Raw genomic sequence first — 22800 nt, forward strand, 5'->3', positions numbered from 1 at the left:
ATCTATCGACTTTGCGAAGTCAGAAACTTGGCGTTATAAGCTTATCCTTACATCTCGTGCACATACAATGATTAACACTGATTTTATTAAAGTGATCAATGTCGCTGTGAATATTCATAATTTTTGTAAAAATATTGTGATGCAACAGTGATTATTCCTATTTTTTTAAAAATATCCCGATATCTTTAGCTCTATCTTTTTTTAAAATAAAAACAGTTTAAATATCTATCACAAAAATAATTATAGATTTTTTTTTTAAATATAATTATCTATTAATGCAATTTTATTTTTACAAATGACTGATATCATCTTGACTTGCTATTTCAGCCACGGCATCCAAGCTCAACCAACTATGCAGAACATATTATAATCTGATAATCCGATGGGACGACAAATCCGACGGGACCGGGAAGAATTCAGGTGCATGACCAATAGTTTTACCGTCTTTCCAAGGAACGGGAATGTACATACTTCCTACTAAACTACTTAAGAGTATTGCGTGTCAGTTGAGACTAATATTAAAATGGGTACCAAATGTAACGGGTGCAATGCTGTGATTTATGATATATTACATATGGAATGTGTGCAAGACAAGTGTAAAAAATTATACCATCTAAACAGAACAACAGAAGAAACAGTTTAAAGCATTCACGGAGGTATACAAGGCTGAATGGGCATGCTCGGATTGCATGCGAGCTGTTCCTAAAGACAACAACGCTGATACGCAAATCAGCGGAGACACTATGGAAAAGACTTTCACACTGAGCGTCTACTATGTCAATAATGTGCGCGTTAGTAGGATCCCTGGTGAAACTAGGAATGTGACGTGTGATAAGGTGTTGGACTTGAACTATGAAAGGTGAAAAACATGATAATACTAGAAGACATAATCTATCGGCAACGTATTTAGAGTTGGTTACTGAAAGATACATGATAGTTATGGTATTATAGATGATCGAAAAAAGTTTTCAGAGATTCGCTAACATTTGTACAGAATGTGATATCGTTCTTCTCTTCAATGCGCTATAGAATTTTTAGCTACTACCATTCAGTCTATAACACAAAGCGAATTAAACTAACTTGGCTATAGAATCTGGGGGCGAGAGAACGGAGCGGCATGAGTACACTTGGACCGACTAATGTTGGACGAAGTAAGGTTTTTTTTTAATGATCAATGATCTACTAAATGTGGTGAAGGAGGCGAAATATTTGCTGTTTGCTATCGTTCACAGTCAACCAACTCAGTGACTGTTCGAGGGTACAAAGGGATGTAGATAAAGTATTGAAATGGAGCAAAGAAAATCGGTTGCAATTTAATACACAAAAAAGTACGGTGATCACTCGCGCACATGTTCCAGCTCTTGGCGACAACGTTATTGACGGGATATTAAGATGTTAAGAGTTTTACAGGTTAGGAATTTAGTTTAACGACAGAGCTAACTTTGCGTAATCGCATAGTAAATGCTGCAAAAAAGCACATTAGAATTCCTCACGATACGTACAGTTCGTGGTTCCACAAATATGATTGTTGTAATCGCCTTGTATAATACGTTGCTTATGAGCACAAGGTAATGCAGTCATTTGAGCTCCACGTGAAGCTAAATATATAGTATTTTGTTGGAGCGAGTTTAGAATAAATTTGCTAGGTACTTGTATGTGAAGCTGTATGTGGTGTATCCTTACTATTCTAGGCATGGTAGGATACAATCAGCTTTGGGTAAAGAAAGAGCTCACGCTCGTAATATATGTTTTTAGGGTATTGAAAGGTGAAGTCCATATTGTATTAAGCCAGTTGAGTCTGTGGGCCCAATAAGGTGGCACCACTGACGCGCGTTACATACCCTCAAAGTGATATCCGCCAGGGTTGTGGTGATTTGTTTCATTGCAGTCTGAGCGAGCTAACAGAGATAGCCATCTGGATTATATCTCATACAACGTAGTGAATTATTTTTCATATTGTGTTATTAAACGAGCTGTATTATCGAATCAGAACAATAATGTCCTGAAATGTTTTGTGTACAAATAGAAAAATACTCCCAGTCTCCGGACTGTTCTTGAGATTTTTTTGACAGAAAACTCAATTACTTTTTATATCGGCCCGACCTGGGCTTGAACTCAGGAACTGTCTCCTTATATTCAGCCACTAGACCAACGAAACTAATTTATATTATAGCTGGAGAGTTTACAAAGATATTTCATTAATAAACTCGGGGTTGTTTTGCCACATTACCAAAATTTACTTACTACGAATTACTATTATAGATATAGTATAAGGTATTTAATAAAACCAATGAAAATTATTAGTATTAGTGCCAAAATCATCTAGTCCTTTATAGTTTAAATAGCTCTTTTATTTAGGAAGGAAAGCTTCACGTTATGGAGCAGAGCAACAACCATAAACGTCAACTGTTCTGACAAACTGTAAGCAACTACACCGTGAAACAGATACATGTACAGTCGGGGTAAGAAAAGGTTCGTGACTTTAAGGTCTATTTTCGTTTGCTCAGTATGAGCGATAACCAGCTTTACCGATGGAGTATGACATATTATTATTAGACATACAATGACATTATAAGTCGAATCTAGCAAAGAGTATAATAGCGTTTAAAAGCTATAATAATAATAACAAGAAGCAGTCAATCGGTATGATAATTACCAACTTTTCACGAAACCTCATAGTCCTTCGTAAAAGCTCGTGTAACATCGGAGATAAGAACATTGTCTTGTCTCTTATAAAAGAGAGTGCATTGTAGTAATCCTACTCCCTAATAATATTATAAACGCGAAAGTTTGTGTCTATGGATCTGGCTGATTTCTCTGAAGTGTGGAAGGATATTTGTTACCCTTTACGTAAAGTTTACTAAACAGATTTGGATAAAATTTTGCACACAGAATATGTACTGGAATTACATATTGGTTACTTTTTATGCCGGGAAAACACAAAATCTTCGGGAACTCGGGTGAAACCGCAGGACGGAAGTAGTAAATAAAATAGTAAAATTAAATAATAATTATGGTAAAATTTATTCATTTAAACAAATCTTATTTATTTTATTAAAAACTGGTATATCCGCCATTCGTATCAATCACAGCTTGTAGTCGCTGTCGCATTGATCCAATACGGCGAGAGCATATGTCGGTTCCTGAAGCCCTCCCAGACACTTCGGCAATGTTCTACGACAGCTGCTTTGGTTCTTTCGTTATTATTTATCCACCGCTGCAACATCACACCCCAAACCACACAAACCCCATAGATTTTCGATAGGGTATATCCGCCACTTTTGCAGGCCACGGAATCACCACCAGTTCCCGGTGCCGATGGAACCACTCATCACATGTCACGTCATTACATTAACCGTCACTTAAAATAACGGCCTAATAATATTATAAGCGTTTTTATTCTAAGATTGTAAGATATTGCAAGAAAATATATTACACTGACAGACTTTGACAATTCAGTAAAATATATCATATCTAATTTAAATCTTGTAATGACTAATTAGGCCATAAAAATGTTATTATGTTGATATGACACTAGACGTAGTCCAAAGATGTTACAATATTTTGAACGAAGTTATCATACTATGTTAGTTTAATTTTAAATGCAGTTGTCTGCTTAGTGCTTTAGATTCAAAAGGTACTAAGAGTTTACGACTTGATAAAGGAATGAATTTGAAAACTGACGAAGGTTTTCTTACTCTGACTGTACATACATAAATGTATGTAATAGAAGTCTTAGAGACAAGGGTTTAATAAATTTATTAAACGTAAATCGACCACTGGTTCGGAATGTAGAGTCGCAAATTATGCGCGACTAATACCACAAGTGCGGTATTTAATTAAAGACACGTATTATTAAAATATTTCGTTCAAATTTTACAGTATTATCGTTGAAGATGTAATAATGAGCTATACTCGTATCATTTACGTAAAACTACATTGAGGTAGAGTGCTCGATGTAGGTACTTTTATTGAAATTATTTTAAAAATAACGATATAAGAGATTATTTGCACAAACGAAATCTTTGAAGAGTATATAAATTTTTCACGCTTAATAAATATATGCGAGATAGGGTTGATAGTACTTCAGCCAAAATTAAAATAAGAGATTTGTTATTTAGGAGTCTCAATTAAAAAAATCAAAGAATATTTATTGTTACCAAAAAGTTTTTAAGAAACAAAACGTTGCAATTGAATTTGACCTTGAAATTTTACTGATTCGACGAGGAGTTTCACTTGGAAATGAATCGTTTTGATCCCATGGCTTAGTGCGTTTTGGTCTAACAATTTTTAAAAGTTATTATATGTATATTACACATTTAAAGACTTATAAAAAAATTATTTATTTGTATTTCCTATTACGATTACGAGGGATATAAAATCTTGATTACCAAGGTTGGTGGCGTATTGGTAGTGTAAGAAATTGTTTAAATTACATGTGCCGAAACGGCAGCTAGCCTTAATTGTAAGAGCATCCATTTTGAAAACAAATTATAAAACTGCTACTACGCATCTTATGAAGAAGATCCCCGTTAGATATACTAACATATATTATAAAACAAGAAGCAGATGGAGCGAGTGAAACATTATAGTGAAGCAACAAAAGCGAATACAAAATAAAAAGCGAATGCAAATTCCCAGTAATGCTGAACGTCACATATCGAACTGCCGGGAAAAAACATTCAATATTTTCGAATATCTTAAGCCTGGATATCTGCCTCGTTGATTTCATTTGCTTTTATAATAAATATTTAAACCAAGGCGAGACTAGATGAGTAATATAATATAGGACACCCTATATACAGATTCTTGAAGCGCTCTCACACATCATGGAATTAATAGAACAACTACTACAAAAGTCAAGAGGTCAGACTCTTTGCATTTTCAAATTCTGAAAATGCCGATTTTTGGCATTTTCAGAATTATTCTGAACACCAATCCCGGAGGCTGATATGATATGAGCAAATAAATATAATCCCTTTTTTTTCAATATCGAATCGGTGTCAATTGAAAATTCAGTGCTACCATGGTGGTAAACGCTTTCTTTATTGTTACACAATTATCACTATTAAAGTCCACCACATCCCTAATTCGGCCCACCAACTCCCTAAGTTTTACCAATCGGTTTTGCGAGAACCTGGTTAATTTTTGGGATATATTATACATCAGGAAATTAATGATTTTCTTATAGTCATAAAACTTCGATGTATGTACAGATATGTTTTAATGTGTCGTAATTATCGAAAATTAATATAACGATACATGTACACTAAACTACATTGACCGAATTTTCTCATTAATAGTATAAATGTAACCATATCATTGTAAATATTAGTCGTCTATTATTTTACTAAAAGTTGTATCAAATATCGTAGCGAACGACTACCAAGGCCTACAAATTCCCTTCGAGAGCCTACTACGTGAGCGGTCTCTCTTAGTTTCAGCTTTCTCTTTCGCACCCATGCAAAATATATCCCCGTCACATTCTACAAGACACCCACTCAAAGCCCACACCTACATTAAATCTCACAGCCCCGATTCAGCGAGCTAGTATCGCCCGAGCAATGGTGAGGCGTGCACGTCATGAACTCTAAAACAAATCGACAATAATTCAATCCGCAAAACGGTTATACTCTGACGTGATATCGAATATTTGATTTCATTGAACTGTATTTTTTTAATTATATCAAAAAGTTAGATTTCGTGACTCAAGTGCCGCTAGCTGGGGCCAACAGGTAAGTCTTCATTAGTAATTGTAGTGGTAGAAAATTTTATTTGATCGTATCATGCGTCAAACGACAAACTACGAAAATTTTTCCTGCCTAAAATTATTTGGTGGTATCTTTTACGCGTTTTCAATATAGCGCGTGGATTATGTGTATCCTATGATTATACAGCGTGTTCTATTATACATTTTCAGCTAAAAAATGTGTCTGAGTACTTTATTATTTTATGTTTCTTAACGTTTATACGACGAATTAAAAAATACTCCAAATACACAATATAAAACATTAGTCAGCCATTTAAAATATGCTTATTTTTTTATATGTTTAGGCATTCGCCATATTATTTTTAATCAATATGGATCGATACTACGGTGTTATAAAAAGGATTATTAAAAACGATTCAAAAAATCGACGAGGACAAATTACACATAAAATACAAACAATAAAAAAAAGCCAACAAGTTCTATATTTAATGGTAATTCTAACAAATCTGCTGATAATGTCACGAAATTTGAGAAAATTAGCTCACTAAGCTCCGAGATTTTTTGATGGAAATGTAAAAAAAAAAAAAAACGAATATTTTAATACAGGAATTTGAGTCTCTTCATGCGGCTGGAGGAATACTTAGGTACAATAAATTTTATTCAATCGGTGTTAAGGATTATGAACCGATTTTACTACTACTTCGGTACAATCAGCGTACCTTTATATATTTTGATTTTGAGGTTCTTTTAGGGATTTTACGTCAACATTTTATCGTGTTTGGTGTTTAACTGTTTACTAATTAGAAATTATTTTGTCATTTTGCAATTCAACATAACCATATAAACTAAATAACAATGAGATATTTGAATAACCCATTTTTTTTCAAAAACAGACGAGCTCTAGTGAATTTTCATTTGCTAAATTTATCTGATGCTCAGCGGTGTAAGATCGTGAGGAAACCTACATGCGTCGGTTGAGATTATGCCTCACTGAATTTCAAAATATCGAGACTTTATGAGCAGAGGGTTTCAATTTGGATACTTGCTTTTAAAATTGAAATTGGTAGGCGGGTGGGCTGATGTACCACCTAATAGAATGTGGTCACCACCGCCGATAGAAATTGTACTTGTAAGAAATATCATCCCTTACATCTATACGCTGCCAATCTTAAGTATGAAGATGTAATGTGCTTTTAATTACACTGGCTCACTCACTTTTTAAATCCTAACACACCAATACTAAGTATTACTTATGGGTGTAGAATATCTGAGGAGTGAACCACTCAGAAGGGCTTGCGAAGCCACTGAAATTTGATTTTTATTCATTTGAGACTAAATGACATTTCAATTGAATGTAAATTATTGAAACAAGTTTGTTTTTTTTTTAAATGTAACGATGATGTCGTTATTGACTTCGAGCACGGCAATCATAATCAAATGGTCCTTTTGTAAATGAATCCTCTAGCCAACTGCGCAGGACATATTATTATAGTACACAAATCTGTGCGCAAACACAAGCACAATTATTCCCTCACTTCTTACGAACCAACGACGTATTAGAGAAATGATACCAAGAAAACCTAATAGCTTTTTATTGATCTGATCCTGGAATCGAACCTTATTCGAGACTGTAGAGTTATAAACCAGCATTAGACCAATGAGGAATAAAGTATACAATAAAAAAAATATTTTTTCGAAGGTAGACAAATTGAGTGACTACAGAGTTTCTTCTTGATATAATCTACGTACATTCTATTTAATTTGACGTAATAATTCTAATATTTTTATGAATATAACGATACAAAATATGTTTATTTTAATATAAACGAATACAATGACAATATAAATACTCTTTATTGTAATTCAATGAAACATAAACGTGGAACACTGACAAGATGATGTACAAAAGGCGGCCTTACCGCCGACACAGCGACCTAAAGGTGATATCAGACGGATTCACACCGAAGAACGTTCGCGAGAGGTATTCCTTTCTGACCCGAATGCAAAAGTTTAAAGCGATGTTCATTTACGCCGCTTATTAGAAAGTGAACTAGCAGAAATCGTCACATAAGGAAAAACTATTAATCATTACAAATAATAATAATAATTAATACGTACTACGTAAAATTTTAAAACGCCTTGATGTTTTTTTTTTATATTTATTAATCATTAATTTAGATCTCTTTATGATTTAGAGCCGAGATGGCCCAGTGGTTAGAACGCGTGCATCTTAACCGATGATTTCGGGTTCAAACCCAGGCAGGCACCACTGAATTTTCATGTGCTTAATAATTTATAATTCATCTCGTGCTCGGCGGTGAAGGAAAACATCATGAGGAAACCTGCATGTGTCTAATTTTAACGAAATTCTGCCACATGTGTATTCTGCCAACCCGCATTGGAGCAGCGTGGTGGAATATGCTCCAAACCTTCTCCTCAAAGGGAGAGGAGGCCTTTAGCCCAGCAGTGGGAAAATTTACAGGCTGCTAATACTAAAAAAATTTAGATCTCTTATAGCATAAGAAGTTTTTGATGATGATGAAACCCGTAATCTCAAAACTAATCGAACATTCCTCGATAATTTCTTATCGTGAACCGGAATCTATGTTAATAATATTAGTTGAAACTAACGATTAATTAGCAGTTATATATACTGGCATTTACTTGTAACGGTTTCGGTGTCATCGTCATCATCATCAGCCCGCATTCGTCCACTGCTGCACATAGGCCTCTCCAAATGCACGCCACTGTGGTCTTTCTTCGGTTTCGGTGTAATCAATAATAACTAAATATCTCCCTCGTTGATTTAGTGCATAGCTTATCTGGCTGCTCTTGAGGTCCCGAATTCAAATTCATAATCAAGCGATTAAAAAAATGCGACCGTCGCAGGACGGCCAACGGAAATTAATAATAATTGACAATCGATAAGTAAATAAATAAAAACCAAGAAGTTTCGTCTATAAAATTAATCAATATATATCTCGTTTTCATAATGTTACGCAGCAACGAACTTCCTATATAAAATACGCGCCACACGAGGAAGCAGAGAGCGGAGACGAAGAACGGCACGACGGCATAAGAGAGCGCCATGCGTTTGCCGTCGCCAAAATATATCACAAATACATATTAGGTTTTTATTTCAAAGAAGCCAATCCCGCACTTCGGAAGCTACGTAAATCTGTTGTATCTAACGCATGATATCTCCCGCCGAGTCGGATTTCCGTTCCATCGGACTACAAGACAAAATAAAGAAAGAGTGCACGTGCAAACAGCACACACATTTGTGCATTGTAATATTGTCTGTGCAAGTGCTCAGTCTGCGGTTGGCAGCCATCGCCGTCGGTCAGATAGAACTTCATTACTAATAAAAAAAATATAAATAAAAAAATCTAACGTATAATAAATATATATAAATCATTAATATTATTATGGTTGTGATATATATCGACTGCAAAGAAAATGAAATTTCAAAATCAGCAATACAAGGACAGTAGAAATCTGGACAAATTTTGTTTAACAATAACTATACTTATATTATACGTGCGAAAGTATCTCTATCGTCTGTCTGTCTGTCTGTCTGAGTAGCTGATGATGCTCTTTCACAAACCACTAAACCGACTTTGCTAAAATTTAGTATGAAGCAAGCTGTCCCAGCTTGCTACATATTAAATTTAACCAAGGAAGGACATAAACTACTACTTACTACTTGGTGGTAGGGCTTTGTGCCTGTCTGGATAGACACCACCCACTCATCAGATATTCTACCGCCAAACAACATTACTCAGTATTGTTGTGTTCCGGTTTGAAGATTGAATGAGCCAGTGTAACTACAGGCACAACGGACATAACATCCTAGCTCTCAAGGTTAGCGCATTGGCAATGTAAGGAATGGTTCATATTTCTTACAGTCTATTGCCGGTGGTGATCACTTAACATCAGGTGGACCATATGCTCGACCACCAACCAATACCATGAAAAACTACGTTTTTATGCCTACCCCTAAAACGCGAACGCGACCATAGGCGACAAATAAATAGTAATAAAAATCGTTAGGAAATAAACCTAGAATTAGAGGTTAAAATCATTTATCAATAAATTTTATGTAATTTATAAAAGGAGAGCTTATTGTATAGAAGATATTTGTACTGGTATTACTTAATATTAAATTATATCCAAACAACATCAGAAATTCCGTATAAAACCGAAATCGTGGATTCTCTGTAGCTGACTGGAGGATTCGGTTATTTAATTTAATGTTACTCCGCGTTGAGGGATCCATGGCTGTCAATGCAAATACTCAAAACAATTAGATATAAACAATAGCTAATATAAAAAATTATGATTATCAATATGTCTATATATTATTGTTTGACGACCTCCGTGGTCGAGTAGTGTGTACATGTTTTCATGGGTACGCCACTCCGTGGTCCCGGGTTCGATTCCCGGCCGAGTCGATGTAGAAAAAGTTCAATAGTTTTCTATGTTGTCTTGGGTCTGGGTGTTTGTCTGTCGTTACTTCTGATTTCCATAAAACAAGTGCTTTAGCTACTTACATTGGGATCAGAGTAATGTATGTGATGTTGTCCAATATTTAAAAAAAAAAAGAATTTAATGAAGGTGTAAACGCTGATAAAACAAAACAAAAGAAAATTGAAAAGATACAAAATATGTATTTATTATTTTTCCGTTTATGACTCAAATGAATATATTTTAATACTTATACGTGTGCAACTATAAATTACAATCAAAGCTTTAATACTAGAACGACGGACGAAGTTAAATCAAAGTCTAGTTTTATATATAAAATGCTATCATCTATATATTTATATATTGCATTATATACCATTTGCGTCATTATCGTTTCATTTCGAACATAACCAAACGAAACGTCGTATAATAAATAAATATTATCACGACAAAGATTTTAAACCTAAAATATATATATACGGAGCTTTATCAATCTGTCAACTATTCTACAATGATTTATCAATAAATCAATCACATTCGTTTTCAATTACAAATGATTCTTAGCGCCGTATATTTTGCTTTCCAATGAATGAAGAGTTATATATTACGCGTTTACACACTGTATGCGTTCGTTTGACGTCATTTCCAATAATATCAAAGTGGTAACTTCTGCGAAAACGTCAGTATTAACGTCATTCACATACTAATAAAAATCATTCCGGTCCGTCTTGCGATTTTGATCCTTATAGTAGTACTAATTATATTTAAAAACCGTAGAGATTTTTTCTCACACACGCTCTGTGTAGATAGAGCTTTTCTGTATTAGATAGCCCATCCATTGAGAATGGTTTCAACTAAAGAGCTATAACAGCACGCTACGGATTAGTGTACTGTATATCGGACAAATATATGTTTTGCAAAGTCTGTGAAAGGCGTGATTCTTTTATAGTTTGTAGAAGTTATTATTTTAGCTTTTTAAGATAATCGAAATATTCGTCTTCCTTTGTATGACTTATTGGTAAATCACAAAAAATTATTTAAATTCTAATAGTCCCGGGGCCGAGTCGATGTTGAAGTTTTCTATGTTGTCTTAGGTCTGGGTGTTTGTGGTACCGTCGTTACTTCAGTAGTTATCAAAGAGGGTACCATTGGAAACCAGCATTAGGTGTCCACGCCTATTAATTGCTGAATGGTACACCTATTTGGGACACGTCATATATGTTTATTGTAATATAGTATTTTTTTTTGTTTGTTTCTTTTAACCCTCTTTTTGTATCAATTCATTTTTTATTGTTAATTTTTTTTTGTTCTTTTGTGTAAATGTTTTGTACGGTCCCAAATAAAAGTGTTCTTTCTTTTCTTTCTTTCTTTCTTTCTGATTTTCCATAACACAAGTGCTTTAGCTACTTACATTGGGATCAGAGTAATGTATGTGATGTTGTCCAATATTTATTATGTATTTATTATTTGTCTCTTGTGTATAGCGGTTACTAAATATGTGCCAATTTCTGCCTTTACAACTATAAGCCGCGTAAAAGAACTTCATTCAAACAAGTATTTAAATACAAAATTATGATGTACGTTTATGCTGTTGACCTTTGAGGAGTTCCTTCATCCGGAGATAATCTTAAGTGTAAAATCGGGTCATGTTTACCATAAAAATGCATTATTATCGAATCTGAACCAATAATGTCACAATTCTTTGGAAAAGTATGTATGTATAGCTGAATGACTTTTAAATTTATACTAATATTATAAATATAAACGTAGCTCTCTGTCTGTCTCGTCTGTTCGCTTTCATGGCTAAACCGATTTTGATGAAATTTGAATCTCAAGTACGTTTTAATACTTAAAACGTACGACTGCCTGCAAGTGGGTAAAATACAAAAACTAGTAAGTACATATATTAATATTTGTAGTAAATTCACAATTACAAAACAAACATTAAACACAAAGTGATCAAATCATCTTAATATATCCTTTCTAATTTTTTATTTAACTACCGGCTGTAATGAAGCTACAAAAAAAAACTATTGGATTATTTTTTTTTAATCACAGAAAAATGCTTCTACCGACGGTCGTATTACAAACTCATTAAAAAACAGTATTTTTACATATATAATAGTGTTTATTGTCCTATCGAAACGGATGTTACTCATATCTCAAAAATACTCCAACTAATCGTACACACTTCCATTGTTTTCAAGTTTGATTTAAACAAGACTTAGTGTGTTTGGCACTCAATCTGGTTCAGACGTCCAATACTTGGACAATGGACCCTCGAACTCTATCGGACAATTATTCACGGTATTGACATCCAGCATGTCAGATATTCGGTTATACCTTCGAGACCTTTCGATAATTGACAAATTGGGAACGTTCTGGAAGTGAATTCGAAGCTCGGGGCTACCGAATACCTAAAGAAATTAGGGAATTGATTCGATCATATCGAACAGTATGTACTAATTTTTTATACGTTCTATTTTTGCCCGAAGGATCGCAATTGTGATTCAACGAGGAAATGCCGCTTCATAAAAGTAACTATTTTTAATTTTTATTTTTGTATAATTAAGGCCTATTTGTATATGTGTATTTTAATAGATACTACTTTAAAAGAAATATTGTATCGGTAAACATCGATAATAGTCGTATTGCAATTTACATAATCGAATGTCAAAAGTAACTTTACTCGAAAATCACTAAAACGCAATACAAAAAACAATAAAAAAAGAATTAAAAAAATAAAGTTCGATTTTGAAATATTTTTTTTTATCATATCGAATTTCGAAAAAATCGTTATAATAAATACCCTAAAAGTAACTACATTACGTACAGTCTCAATGCGGTCGATCATGTTCGTAAATAACGAACTTTGCCGATGTTCAATATTTATTGTGGAGTATTTATTGCTTAAAATCTGTATAATACTTTAAAAGCACTAGTAAATCCATTTAAATTTAATTAAGTATATACAAAACATAATTAAAAATACCTACTATAGAATTCATGATTGGAATGGTAACAACAATGCTCCATGCTACAATTTTCCCATTGAAGAGGAATTCCGATTATGTGCACGAAATTTATCTTCTGTCGATAAAACAGATGTCGACACTGAATCGTAATTTCAAACTCAAATACATAAAATTAATTATGTGTCTATTGAACTTTTAGGCTGTTACGAATGTTGTTGATGAATTGTTTTTAACGAGATCAATAATTAGTAGTTCAAACTATAGTCCTTGTTTTGGCTATTAATCCTACTATGGTATTATAAATTCTTATATTCAAATAATTTGTAAAATATACATTAATAAAAAAAAGCCTATTATTCAATATAAGATAAGATTATATATGATACGAAAGCGTGAAGCTATTACTTGTTGACATCCGGGAAGGATATATTATATACATATATAATTGTGTTTAACTAACATAAATGTGTATTTTAAATGTTGAAAAAGACTTCTTACTGAGTTTCTTGCCGGTCCCTCTCGGTAGAATCTACATTCTCAACCGGTGGTAGCTTCACTTTGTAAACTGACGATTCAAAAGCGCTTTTCTTGAGAGCAATAAAAAAAAGCCTACTTGAATAAAGTATATTTTGATAATGATTTTGATTTTCTGTCTGTCTTTGTTACCTTTTCACGCTTAAACTAAGATGTTATGGAAGTTATATGATTATTACTAAATAAATATTCGTTTAACTCAGACCCTATCTATTGTCATTAGAATTTTTATTAAGCAAAGTTCTTAAGTGGAATAAATACCTTTGTTAATGTAATTTCCTTCTTCGGAATGTTTGTGTAATGAACCATTAGTCCTGTGTCGTCTGAAGGCTCATTGTTTCGTCAATGTCGCGTTAACTAATACGATTCTTTTGTGACGAAAACGATTTTTCTTTGGTGAACTTTATGAAAAGAATTGAGCTATCTTTAATAAGATTTTTTGGTAAAAAAGATCAAAGTTTTCTTTGCGACGTTAAAACAATATATTCGTTATAAATTATTAAGTACCTGAACTGTATTTTTCTTTTATTATTTTATCTTTATCATAGTGATTTTTTTATGATATAGGTAGGCGGAAGAGCAAATGAACTTTAAATCATCTGATGGTAAGTGCTCACCACTGCCCATAGACAATGCTGTAAGAAATATTAATCATTCATTACATCGCCAAAGCATATCATATTTATCAGCGATAATTTCTTTAAGGTAACCCGATGAATAACTTGTGACAAATTTTACAAAACTAAATATATACAAGATATACTAATATATATCTTAACACATTGCTTATCTTTCCACTAACGCCTTGCATAATCATCAATGCGAAACATTTAATTACTTAAACGCAACCTTAAGTTAGCCACGCGTGTTTATTCTTTACTTATTTAAGTAGAGAAAATAAGAACAGTTGCTTGAAAGCCTTTTATAGTTAATCTTTAAACTCTCTTCGTTTAAATTAAATGGCTTGCACTAACCTTTTACAGTACCGCTGATATTTAAATGTAGTATGAATTCTGAGCTCTTAATAAAAATAATTCAAGGTCAACATATATGATGACGGTGCAAAAGTCTAACTTTGTTTTATTAATAGATATTTCTTGATTTTTTTTTCCTTTACCACAGATTTGTTATTGTTATCTTAAATTGAACACTTGAAAAATTTAGAGAGGTGCTGTTTGGTTTTGTGATGAAATAAAACTCAAGTACTCAAAGAGAAGAGAGAAGTACTCAAAGATAATAGTAATCAAAAATTGATCAATTCCTACAAGCTGAATTGGGCTACTTTCTCTTATGAGCGGAGTTTAAATTTTACATTTTCGTTTTCTATGGCGCGGGGAGGCGGACTGGCTAGATAATATACAATCAGAATTACTATCTTACTTATCATTATATTACTATAAAAATAATAAAAGCCTTTATTCACTGACCAAATAATTATTAATAAATTATAACACTATAATATTAAATAATAATTTAAGTGGTTTGTAAAATCTTCAGCAACCAGTTTGTTGGTCAGGTTGTCTTTCGACATAGAATTTCCTCTTCTTCTATTCGTGTCTGTCACGAGCAAGTCTTCTCCAACCTTTTGATAGATCATCTTCCCATCTCTTGATTCAACGCCCCTTTTGTCTTTTTCCATTCCTAGGATACCATTCCATTACGCCTTTCGTCCATTTCTCTTTGTGTGTTTTCATAATGTGGCCAGTCCAGTTCCATTTCAGGGTTTTAATCTTTAGTAAGATATCGCTCACTTTTGTCTTATTTATCATAACCAAATATCAAATAATAAAGAAACAATTTCAAGCAGACATATATACATTAAGTATGAACCCAACATTAATCTTATTTCAAAAACAACGTTACTTGCCAGCGTTATTTTTCTGCGAAATCACTGAAACGTACACCACTGTAACTTCGATCCGACCACGTCTTAAGCCGCCCACGCCGTCATATTAACTTCAAGATAAATTGAATTTTATTCGAAAATACGATATAATAAATAATAAATAATTCTACGAAATAACACAGTGGCTTATCGAGTAACAGTTATGACTCGCTATGCTAAGGCTGAGCTGAGATGGACCGGTGGTTAGAACGCGTGTATCTACCGATGATTACGGGTTAAAACCCGGGGAAGTTCCACTGAATTTTCATGTGCTTAATTTGTGTTTATAATTAATCTCGTGCTCCGCGTTGAAGGAAAATCTCGTGAGGACACCTGCATGTGTCTAATTTTAACGAAATTCTGCCACGTGTGTATCCAACCCAAATTGTTGATATGCTCCAAATCTTCCCCACAAAGGAGTGGTGGCCTTAACCCAGCAGTGGGAAATTTACAGGATGTCACTGTTATGCTAAGGCTTTGAGGAAAACATTTAGACTTCATTCCGCCACGTCGATTTAAGAGACAATAGATTCCATACAACATATTGTATCGTTATGTTTCCTGCCTAGAAGTCAACAAGCATTAACTCCACGCTTTTTTATCATCAATATAATCTTGTATCGAATAATATGATATTATTAATCTTAACCACTGTATTTTTTACAAATAACTTGAATCTATGAAACGGCAAAGTTAAAAGCTAGGATAAACTATACAATGTTTAAATTCCTTGAATAATATATGAATCGGTAAATATTTCTTGGAATTGTGTTTTATATCTGTTTGTCATTTAACGTTATTGATGCAGCTGGGCCCGCGACTTCGCACGCGTTTGAATTTAACGAAAGTTATTGTTCAGTTCGCAGATTTTACTATAACTTTTTAATTATGTTTTAGGCAGTTATTGTGATATTAAGTCGTTGGTGGAAGGCACCCGACCGAACTGGAGTATTTGGACATTGCAGCGTAACTTTATGTATAATTCTAAAATAAAAGTAGACTTAGTAACTCCTTATTACATCAGATATCAGCCAGTGAATGTCCCGTCAATATCGGTCTAGCCGTTCCAAAGATTAGCCGGAACAAACAGACAGGCAAAAATTTGAAAAAAAAATGTTTTGGTATATGTGCCAAGTATACATACATATGCATTTAGTAAAAAGCGGTTATATTAATATTACAAACAGACACTCCAATTTTATTATATGTATAGAAGATATAGATAATTGGGTCAAATTGGAAACGCACCAAGCGGTTAGGTGGAATCTCTCGCTCTTCCGAAATCCGACTATAACCAACAAAGTTATATGGGCGGCCAACCGTTTACACCAACATCCAGTAAATATGATGTACGTAATATACCGAATACTAAAATTAGTTATTTATTGGAATATCAAAGTGAATTTTATCGCTTAAAATCTTTTGTCTAATTTGAGTTTCATTTAAATGTAATGGCAATGATCATTCAAAATTTATGGATTATAATTTATTATTAACAAACTAGCTGTCACGGTTTCGTACGTTTTGGTTTTTTTTTTAAATTAATGTATTCCTAGAACCCGCTACCTACCAGTCTAATGAGATCCACTAAAACGTACACAAAATAATCTATCAAAGACGGACCAGTTCTAAGAGTTCAAACACAAGTACAGAATAATTATATATATATGTGTAAAGAATGACAAATATTTGTTCGGATAAATTCGAATACTCATTAATTCGAATATTTCCGAAAAAATTACAGTGGAAATTTTGTGATGTGTTTTGTTTTAAAATTACCAAAGTATTTTTTTTTATATATTTTTACGTATCCTATTGGTTAAAAGTATCATTTATTTATTATAATAATTATCGTAAACATCTTATGTCACCTGACATTCCATGCTTGTGGTCAGGATCAGTATCGAGAATGTTCTTACGAAAAAGTGCAAGATGAAGATCAACCAAGTAGGTAGTATATTAAATCAAAACGCAAAACTCTTGTCTATAAACAACATTATTCCCCTAAATCTGGTAAAAAATATGCGAGCCATGGTAACGGCTTAATTTAGCTCGGCTATATCGCGTTAATCCGGTAAATCTGGCTGAACTACGTGTTGAATGACGCACGATTTATGTCTACCGTTTTTTTTCCTAATATATGATATTATGGGCTTATAATATATTCTATGAATAATAGAAAAAATAAAACGTATTTTTTAATTGTCTAACTATAGTTAATTATTCGCTTCTGAATAAGGATCTCTTTAATTAAGGAGATATCGAATTTCGATCCTTATTCACGACAGTGCTTTAAATTATTTCTCTAAATAGAGTACCTATTATTAATCACGTAGCTTACTACCTAATAAGATTTATATCTTGTTATACGAATCGAGATAGCACAGTGGTAAATCTTAAGCGAAGTTCACGCGTTCAAAACCGGACACATCAATAATTTTTTATTAGATTACTTTGTATTTAAAATTCTGTATCTTGGTTCTAAAAGTACTTTTATTTATAATTTTGGTATTAAAATGGAAAAAAATTATACTTATTGTTTAATAGTTTTGATATTACTTATGTCAATACCGTTTAAACACAAATTATTTTTGTAACGAAGTTCTGTTACGTCTTACAGTAGAGAAAACTGGTGGAAATCGTCACATAAGGAACATGCGTATCGCCCCCTTCAGTCGACCTTTCCCTCCCTACCTCTTTGTACTATATGTAGGTTCATATGGCACATTTTTTTGTTATTGTACGGGATTTCTAATAACAATTGAATTTCTTGTCATTTCATTATGTTTGAACATTATTTAATACAAAACAGCGAAAGAAACTTCGTTCCAAAAGGTTGCTCCACGACACATCTCTCTAGGAGGTTAGGAGTTCCGTAACCAAACGGTAAAACGGAACCCTATTATTAACACTCCGTCTGTCCGTCTGTCACGAGGGTGTATCTCATGAACCGTGATAGTTGGAAACTTGAAATTGATGATGTATTTCTGTAGTCGCTATAGCAACAGATACTAAATACAGAATTAAATAAATATTTAAATGGCGCTCCCTACAAGAGATAATAATTTATTTACACCCAAGAAACTCATGTACACAATTCGTTTACAGTATTATTTTAATCTAGAGAACATATCTATGTATATCTTAGTCTAGCAACTCTAGTAGTGGACCTCTGACCCCGAAACTAATATAAAATGTAATATTAAAGGCAGTGATTCCTTAACAATTCATTGCACATTAGATTAGACTTCTTAATAGGGAATACTTTCAAACGCGTATTAAAAATGTATTTATAAAAAAATAAAACAATTAATAATAGTATGCGTATGGATGCGTGTGTGAGAGTATGTGTTTGTGTGTGAGAATATGTGCATGTGTTCGTGTTATGAGACGGAAGACTTAGTGATCGATTCGAAGCTCGATACGAGTCCAATTTTTTATATTATAAATGATAATATGGCGAATGACAAAATATGGCAGCAAGACATTTACAGGCTTTAAAAAAATAATACCTATAACATTCGTTTGTATAAATTCTAGACTAACACCTACTTAAAGTATTATCCGCCTTAGAATGTTGACTAGACATTATAAATGATGCATCGAGTAAAAGGAGGCTTAACTGAGTTTAGTAACAATATTATATTTTTATTTTATCAGCACAACTTTACTTGTGATAATGCCCAGGTGGACTAGCATTAGCACATATTAGGTAAGTCTCACCCACTAACGAAATATCCCATCACTAAATAGTACTATTTAATAGCCTTCACATTTAAACGATGACTGAGTTAGTGTAATTTAAGTTAAAGATAACAACTCCTTAATTTCCATGGTTAGTATCGCATTGGCGAGTATTTATTTCTTACAGTACCGATCTCTATGGAGCTATGTCTATGAGCCGTCAGGTAACATGCCAGTTCTACATATTATAAAAAAAACCTGTCAATATTTCCATGTTTCTAGTATGATAGTGTAATATGAACATTGGTATTTTAATAAATAAGCTCTTTAATACCCAAGCTGCATATCTTCCACGTAATGGAATAAGCTATAAAATATGTCATTGTTAATATGCTTTTTATAACAAACATTTTACACAGAAAATTTAAGGCGAAAAAAATATATTTGATGTATTGTAGCCATATTTGCCAGACAAACCAATCTAAGAGAGATTTAAAAAAATATAATATAGGTGGTGCAACCATAAGTTACGTACATACTCAGACTTAAACATACACATAACATCAACAGCCGTTAAATTTCCCAGTGCTGGCCTAAGGCCTCCTCTACCATTGAGACGAAGGTTGGAGTATATAACCACGCTGCTCCAATGATGGTTGGTGGAATACACATGTGGCAGAATTTCGTTGAAATTAGACACATGTAGGTTTCCTCACGATGTTTTCCTTCACCGCCGAGCACGAGATGAATTATAAACACAAATTAAGCACATGAAAATTCAGTGGTGCTTGCCTGAGTTTTAACCCGAAATCACCGTATATATAAGTCTAATATCATAAGTCTATCATTATATTTGTCCAGCAGTCAGAATTTTTCAAAACAGTACTTTTACTAACGACAAAATTATCGGCTTATAATAAAAGAGTATGAACTTACCCTTTAAATACGAAATTTCAGAAGTTAACTTTACACCAAATTAGTACTCAACGTTCAATTTAATAAGGACACAAACCACCTAAAGGCATACATTCTGACATTAATAAACCCGTCGAAAACCACAGACAAACATGTCTCGAAATGTAGGGGTAGTTTGAGTCGGGTAAAAGGGGTACACACAAATCCAACCTTGCGCTTACTTGCGCAAATCGATTTGCGCAGTTAAGCGCGTCGTCGTCCTAAAACAGTAGTAGCAAACTGTTTGTAAGTTCTGACGCGTCCTGACTAAGTTGCAGTACTTAAATTTTACTGTTTAGATTTTTTAATATTACTCATAAATAATTTAGACTTGCTTATCTATAACCAAAATAATAAATATTCCGTCTTTTCGCGCAAACCGAAATTGAGGGCAATATCCAATCACATAACACATTAAATAAATAAATATTTACTTGGTGGTAGGGCTTTATGCAAGCCCGTCTGGGTAGGTACCACCCACTCATCAGATATTCTACCGCCAAATAACAGTGAACTGTATTGTTGTGTTCCGGTTAGAAGGGTGAGTGAGTCAGTGTAATCACAGGCACAAGGGACATAACATCTTAGTTCCCAAGGTTGGTGGCGCATAGGTGATGTAAGGAATGGTTAATATTTCTTACAGCGCCTTTGTGACCACTTACCATCAGGTGGCCCATATGCTCGTCCACCAACCAATGCCATAAATATATATATATGGCATATTGACTCAAAGAAAACTGCATCTGGTAGGATCAATACCCGCTATAAAAAATATTTGTATATATGCCGAATGTTTGGTTGTTGGTACTTGAATTTTTGATGTTTATACGATTAATTAAATATGCAGTAAATGATGGTACTCAAGACTGTTCCCACTACTTGTAATTAATATATTTATAAGTAATATTAATTTAAAAACAAGGAAATTATCGTCGAAAATCGTTTATAAATGTCTATGAACATTTTGAGTTTGGTATTCCAATGAATTTATTTTTAAAACTAATTTAATGTCAAGTTCAAATTATGGAATTTAATAGGAGGAATTCAACAATTTATTTTTACTTATATGTTCTATTTATAGAAATGTTAAATTGATTCCGCTTGAAAAAACAAGTCACCTAGACTTTGAAATTCCTATTTTTTTGCGCCTATCATCATTGCCGTTACCATCGTTTGCTTACTCTTACGCTGTGGTAACTTACCTTTAAAATATTTCTATGATATGATTATTCGATAGTTTTACTTAAGCAAAATATGATTTGGTTTGATACTACACCCCTCCCATTTATTTGGGGTCAGCACTGTTTGTTTTCCATTCCTCTCTATCTCCAGTGTTATCCCCTTTTTTCTTCTTTTATCTCCTTTATTTTTTTTTCGCTTTTGTCATCTCTATCCATCCAGAATGAATAATCTAATTTGTTTGTTGATCTTCACGAAACTAGATACATTTTATAAAGCTATTCAAATACCGTTCGCTCGTTCTGATTTTATTAGCATGGTGTGTTCAAGCCACTAACTTAGAGAAGAAAGAAAGATGTATATAAAGTGTATTGAGTGGATTATTCTCAAAAGAAACATTTATAAATATGGCATATCATTCAACAGAAGATTATATAGATTATAAAAAAACATGGAGCTAATATTTGTTGGGTTTCAAACAGGGTATATTATATACATTTGTTTGTATTCAACTGTCATAACTTTGTATTTGAAATGTTGGAAAAGAGTATTTACTGAGTTTCGTAGCCAGTTCTTGTCGGTAGAGCGTACATTTAAAAAGGTGGAAGCTTTACGTTTCATACAATTAAAAATAACACTTAAAATGCTTGTAAAAGCTTGCTTTAATAAAGTATATTTTGATTTTGTTTTTGATGAAGGAAACTCAGTTGACGTTGGAGAGCGCCCTCAGTTATCGCGTCGTGATTAAGATTAGTGCCACTCTGTTAAAACGTCTAGAAAAATTGTATAGAGAAGTAACAAACTCTTAAAACTAATTTCTTAGCTAATACCATTTGAAATGAGTTTATTTATTTGTTTGTTACGCTTTCACGTCTTAACTACTGAACCGATCTTCATGAAATTTAAAAATAACTATCACCCTTGTAGACCTTTAGCCCGTCTGAGTAAGTACCACCCATTCATCAGATATTCAACCGCCAAACAGCAACGCTTAGTATTGTAAAGTTCCGGTTGGAAGGGTGAGTGAGCCACTACAGGACACAACATCTTAGTTCCCCATATTGGTGGCACATGGCGATGTAAGGATTTATATTTCTTTAGGCGGTGGTCACCACTTACTATCACGTGACCCATGTGCTCGTCCGCTTGTCTGTGATATAGAATAAAATAAACAAAAAATACACCTCCTCCCTAACCAAATTCGAGAAAAGTCGCGGAAACCAGTTATATTGAAACAAATCTACATTCGTAACACACATTTCGTGTCAAAATATGACATTAATGCTTCGCGTTACATCCCCGTAACATAACATTGTGATTCCCTTCATATGAAGGGAATCACTTCATATGAACTACGTACAAATCTATTATAGCGTATTCCAACCTCAAGAGGACAAAAGCCAAATAAACAA

At 33.3% G+C, this 22800-nt stretch overlaps 1 protein-coding gene across 1 annotated transcript in view; it reads left to right on the forward strand.

The window, feature by feature from the left end:
• Positions 1 to 5560: 5560 nt before the first annotated feature.
• The window catches only part of LOC125073832, a 112289-nt gene continuing 95049 nt past the window's right edge, over positions 5561 to 22800 (forward strand). Inside the window, exon 1 of the mRNA XM_047684941.1 lies at positions 5561 to 5735. The gene's annotated coding sequence lies outside the window, so the exon portion shown is untranslated. The remainder of the gene's footprint in view (positions 5736 to 22800) is intronic.

This window comes from Vanessa atalanta, chromosome 25, assembly GCF_905147765.1.
Source record: "Vanessa atalanta chromosome 25, ilVanAtal1.2, whole genome shotgun sequence".
In the NCBI taxonomy this organism is placed as follows: domain Eukaryota; kingdom Metazoa; phylum Arthropoda; class Insecta; order Lepidoptera; family Nymphalidae; genus Vanessa; species Vanessa atalanta.